Source organism: Sarcophilus harrisii, chromosome 3 (assembly GCF_902635505.1).
Source record: "Sarcophilus harrisii chromosome 3, mSarHar1.11, whole genome shotgun sequence".
Classification (NCBI taxonomy): Eukaryota; Metazoa; Chordata; class Mammalia; order Dasyuromorphia; family Dasyuridae; genus Sarcophilus; species Sarcophilus harrisii.
Window position 1 is genome coordinate 2,319,068 of NC_045428.1, and position 6,038 is coordinate 2,325,105.

The following is a 6,038-nucleotide window of genomic DNA, read 5'->3' on the forward strand; positions in this document are numbered from 1 at the left end:
CACTTTGTGATAGGCAAGCTGTTTGACAGCCCTTTTCTGAACTCCAAGAGGAAGAATCCATTTCCAGATGTAAACCCATTGGGTACCTATCCCTCAGATGAGGGAGGAGATCGGCCCCTTTCTCCTGACTGAATCTTTACAGAGCCAGATTCCCTCTGTCTCTTTCTTAACCCTCCAGTAGTGTTTGAGAGGTGAATTCCCAGCTCCCAATTCACAAAGCCAGACTGTAATCTCTCTTTTTGTTAGGCAGGTCGGCAGATGCTTCATACTGGACCCTCTTCCAAATTCCTCAGACAGGATGAGATGAGGATGGAGCTGATTCAGGATCAAAGTTATATCCCGAAGAAACTCCCTGGCATTTTCTCATTGCCTGTAATGGAGCGGCAGGCCAGAAAGGAAGGAATTTTTCCTTTGGATACAAGTTCTTCCTTTTTTTTCAAAGTGTCTGGCACAGCCTGGATCATTTCCAAGGGCATCATGTCCAAATTCTCCTCTACTTCAAACTTCACTTGTTGCAGCTTTTGTATTTGTTGGAACAGCTTGGTCTCGTTCAATTCTAGTTGGAGTAGGTTCCTTCTGGATGTGTGCACCAACATTTCTTGGTATTCATATTTTTCATCCATTAAAAATTGGTGAATTTTTGCATATTCAGAAATAGCTGTGTCTTTCAAATGCAAATTGTGCTCTGTGAATTGTGCCTCTCTTCTTCTCAAGGTGTCCAGTGCAGTTTGAAATTTCTCTTCTTTTTTCTGTAAGATCCTCCATATCTCACGGAGCTTCTTCTTACACTTGTCAGCAGCTGTCTCCAAGGGAAGGACTTGGTGGTCCTTGTGCTCTGGGGCTGATAAGCAGGAATCACAGAGGGGCCTCTGGTCTTCCTCACAGAAGAACATCTCTTGTTCTCCATGTTGATCACAGGTGCTCAGGCCCACCTCTTTCTGCAGCATCTTGTCAATGATGCAAAGAGTCTGCAGGTTCCTACTCAGCAGCCAGTCGCCTTGTCTAATGAATGTTTCCCTGCTCTCTGTATAGGCTGAGTTTCCAGTGGCTCCTTCACTGCCCTGGAGAAGGCCCTCTCTGCACTCTCAGTCACCAGTCAGTGAGGTAGTTCAGGCAGATGCAAGCAAGTGAGACCTGGCTGGAGGTTAGCAATTAAACTCTTGCATGTGTGTTCTTTAACCTGATTCCTTCCTTTTCAGGTAGGGAGAGTGCTAGCTCCTGCCCTTGAGCTCTGAGAGCAAAAGATGTTGGCACTGAGCTGTGTGAGCCTTCTTATATCTCTTCCCCTGCTTAGCCCCTCTCTTCACTCCACCCTCAAAAAGGTAAAAACTCCTGTGTTTTGATAGGACTTCCACACTTGGCTCCAGAGCTGAGTTCTCACCTTTCTTCTCCTCCCACACTTTAGTGTTACCAATTCTTGAGATGAGAACTCATTCCCTCCCTATTAGTAGTTGGAAAGATAGCCTCCTGGGGTCACTCAGTTGTAATATACCTCTTTTGGAAGCCTCAAGACCTCACCTGCCTGATGTTCTGAGATGGAAACATATTAAGGAAAGACACCTCCCCCCCCAACCAAAGTTCTTTTTTCCCCAACCTGGAGCCCATGGCTCCCTTGAAGACAACAAAAATCAACCTTTGCTATCCTTCCCCCTTTTTGCCTCATTTCATGATTATAATTCAATCACTGCATCAAGAGGTCTTTATATTTTTATAAGATTTTTTTTAAAGGACATTATTTCTGATTCCTTTCTTTTTAGATATTCAGCTCAGAAAGAAAAATGGCTTTTTTCTTTTGGTTCTGCCACAAAAGTTTTGAGAACTGAATTGTTATTTTATTATTATTATTATTATTGTTTGCCCCTTTAAGGTCCTTTTATGTACTGCTCAAAAGTTGAGAACTCCTACTTCCCAAAGTGCTTCCACTCTCTCCACTAGGGTTTGCCCTCTTTTTAAAATATGTGTATGTTATGGACCACCAGATACATAATGGTGTTAACACCTATGCACTTTAGACTTCAGGCATTTTACACTTTGCATTGCCTGAGAAACTGAAGAAGACAGAGATTAGAGACTATTGAAAAATTTATTAAATGTAGAGATACTGGACTAATGCATACATGTTTGGTGGCAGCGCTGAATGAGACTGTCCTCTCCAATAATCCAGCAAAAAACCAGAGTTCTCAATGACATATATACACTTGGCTCAGATGAAGAGGGTAGAATAAGGCAGGGGCAGAGCCACTGGAGGTGGGATGGCCTAATGACGGGGAGCCAGCCCAGACATGGGGAAAGTCATTTTGATAAGAGAGTATCTGATATTTAAATAGCATGGGAAGGGGAGAAGCATTCTGATGTTCTATCAAATATTCTGATGAAGAGGGAGGGGAGCTTTTGCAGAACTGAGAAGCAAGGAAACTGAGGCAGGACTGAGTCAGCAAAATTAAGGAAACTGAGTCAGGACAAAAAAAGAGAACTGTGGCATAATATCTTCAATTTTTCAAAATATTGCAGATTGAGTTTAATTGGATTTAAATTAAAATGGACTTTAACCTGGACACATGGTGACTGTATCAATCATATTCTAGATTATATTCCATAATGGGATAGCTCTAAAAAGAAGCACAAAAAGTTCTACAGGAGAAGGGTATAAAAACAGAATGACAAAATGAAAGTCTATTTGGGAAAATGTCTTGCTTCAATTTCCTACTCAGTGGAGGACTAATTTATTGCAATTCTTCACAACCTCTTTATACCTGGACATGTCTTATATTTTCTTATTTAATACAAGATCTTTGAGTCTGCTATGATCCTCAAGTAGATCTCTCCCTCAGAGCAATAGACTTTCCATACCCATCTCCCTAGGCCTTCAACCAAGAGAACTTTTCTTTGTTTCTTTGCTTCCTTATCTGCTTGGTTGTTTATTTATTCCTACACTCATTTAGCATTCCCAATTTTGCTCTGCCTCCTCTTATACTTGAAACTTTCCCCCTTCCCTTTTACTTTCCTCAGGCGTTTTATCCTATTCTTCTATCACCCTCCCCTTCCAAATTAGGGGTTAGAAGATCAGCCATGGGGAAAAAAATGGCCAGTCCATTTTATGATAAGGATTAACACAGGAGACAGTATTTTCTTGGTTTAAATAATCACATTTTATTGACCATTTCAACAGGAATTCAAAGAAATAGAGCATCACTGACAGTGTTACAGTCATTCACTTTTCAGAAAGAGTCATCCTTTGTAATTAGTCCTGTGACAGCCCTCTACTGTGGAGTCTTGGGGCAAATGATGAGTGAACCAGGGGTGCTTTTCTCATTGGGAAGGCAAGGAGAGAAATAAGGGCGAAGAGGCCCCTCCAAATCCATGTTTGACTTACTGTAGATAAGGGATCTGTATGTGACATCATAAAATGCTATTTGTTGCTTGTCATAATCAAGAAAAATGCCCACTTTGTGCGCAGGCCGGCCCAATAGAAAGTTCTCGTCTGAAGTACAGAAGAAGAAACTATTTCCAGATGTGAATGCTGCGATGGTCACTACATCGTTAGATGACAAAGAGTCTTTCCCTTTTCTATTGATTGAATCTTTACAGATGCCCAGTTCCCACTCTGTCTTGTCTCCCACCTCCACTTCCCAATAGTGTTTTCCTGAGGTGAATTTCTGGGCTCCTAAAACCCCAAGAACACAATCAAATCTCTCTTTGTTGTCAGGAAGGTCTTGACAGATGCTGCCATACTGGACCCTCTCGAAATCTTCAGACAGGATGAGATGAGGATGGGCTGATTCAGGATCAAGGGTTATATCCCTGTGGCAACTCCTGAGCATTTCTCTCATGCCTGTGACAGGGCAGGTAGGCCAGGAAATGGAAGGAAGTGCTGGTCTTTGGAATACAAGTTCTTCCTTTTTTTTCAAAGTGTCTGGCACAGCCTGGATCATTTCCAAGGGCATCATGTCCAAATTCTCCTCTACTTGGAATACCATTTGTCGTAGATTCTGGATTTGTTGGGTCAGTTCATGCTCCTTCTCCTCCAGTTTGGCCATATTGTCTCTGGATTGCTGCCCCAGCCTTTCCAGGCATTGATATTCTTCATCCATTAAGAATTGGTGAATTTTCCTATATTCAGAAATAGCTGACTCTCTCAAAGTGTAGGTGCGCTCTGTGAATTGTGCCTCTCTTCTTCTCAAGGTGTCCAGTGCAGTTTGAAATTTCTCTTCTTTCTTCTGTAAGATCCTCCATATCTGACCGAGCTTCTTCTTGCACTTGTCAGCAGCTGTCTCCAAGGGAAGGACTTGGTGGTCCTTGTGCTCTGGGGCTGATAAGCAGGAATCACAGATGGGCCTCTGGTCTTCCTGACAGAAGAACATCTCTTGTTCTCCATGTTTCTCACAGGTGCTCAGGCCCACCTCTTTCTGGAGCATCTTGTCAATGGTGCACAGAGTCTGCAGGTTCCTGCTCAGCAGCAAGTGGCCTTGTCTAGTTAATGTTTCCCTGCTCTCTGTACAGGCTGAGGTGTCAGTGCCTCACTCACTGCCCTGGAGAAGGCCCTCTCTGCACTGTCAATCACCAGTCAGTGAGGTTGTTCAGGCAGATGCAAGCAAGTGAGACCTGGCTGGAGGTTAGCAATTAAACTCTTGCATGAGAGTTCCTCAGCCTTTGATTCCTTCCTTTTCAGGTAGGGAGAGTGCTAGCTCCTTCCTTTGAGCTCTGAGAGCAAAAGATGTTGGCACTGAGCTGTGTGAGCCTTCTTATATCTCTTCCCCTGCTTAGCCCCTCTCTTCACTCCACCCTCAAAAAGGTAAAAACTCCTGTCTTTTGATAAGACTTCCACACTCTGCTGCAGAGCTGAGTTCTCACCTTTCTTCTCCTCCCACACTTTAGTGTTACCAATTCTTGAGAAGAAAACTCCTTCCCTCCCTCTTAGTACTTGGAAAGATCTCCTCCTGGGTCACTCAGCAGTAATATACCTCATTTGCAAGCCTCAAGACATCACCTCTCTGAGTTATTGAGATGGAAACATGGTAAAGAAAGACCCCCTTGTCCCCCAAAGTCTTTTTTTCCCAAACTGCTTCCCCATGGCTCCTATGAAGAAAAGAATTATCAACTTTTGCTATCCCTCCCCCTTACTTTCTCCTTTTTGTCTCATTTCATGATTATGATTCAATCACTGGATCAAGATATCTTTATATTTTTAAAAGATTTTCTTTAAAAGGACTTTATTTCTGATTCCTTTCTTTTTAGATATTCAACTCAGAAAGAAATTGGCTTCTTTCTTTTGGTTCTGCCACAAAAGATTTGAGAACTGAATTGTTATTTTTTTTAATTATTTGCCCCTATAAGATTCCTTTATTTACTGCTCATAGATGAGAACTCCCATTTCTGAAAGTGCTTCCATTCTCTCCACTGGCTTTTCCCCTCTTTTTAAAACATATATATGTTATGGACCTCCAGATACACAATGGTGTTAACACCTATGCACTTTAGACCACAGTCATTTCCCCCTTTGTAATGCCTGAGAAACAGCAAGACACAGATTAGAGACTTTTGAATAATCTATTAAAGGGTGAGATTTACTGGAAACAAATGGATCCATGGTTTGGTTACAGGGCTGAATGAAACTATCCTCTCCAATAATCCAGCAAAAACAATTAAGAGTTCTCAATGACATATATACAAGTGGTTCAGATGAAGAGGGTAGACTGAGGCAGGGGTGGACTCAGGGTGGGAAAGGGATGACAGGGAGGGTGAGCCACTGAGGAAGGGGATGGCCTAATCAGGGAGTACCCACCCAGACTGGGGAAGGGCATTTTGATAAGACAGTATCTGATATCTATTCTACTAAGCAGTGTGCTTCTTATATCCATCCTGCTTAGCCCCTCTCTTACCCCTCAAAAGGTAAAACTCCTGTCTTTTGATAAAATTTCCACACTCTGCTTCAGGGCTAAGTTCTCACCTTTCTCTTGTCCACACTTCAGTGTTACCATCTCTTGAGAGAAAACTCCTTCCCTCCCTCTTAGTACTTGAAAGATCTCCTCCTTGGTCAC

General features: G+C 42.6%; 1 pseudogene; it reads right to left on the minus strand.

Annotated features, from left to right (window-relative positions):
- Positions 1–3,260: 3,260 nt before the first annotated feature.
- Positions 3,261–4,415, minus strand: LOC116422166 (annotated as a pseudogene).
- Between the last annotated feature and the right edge of the window lie 1,623 nt (positions 4,416–6,038).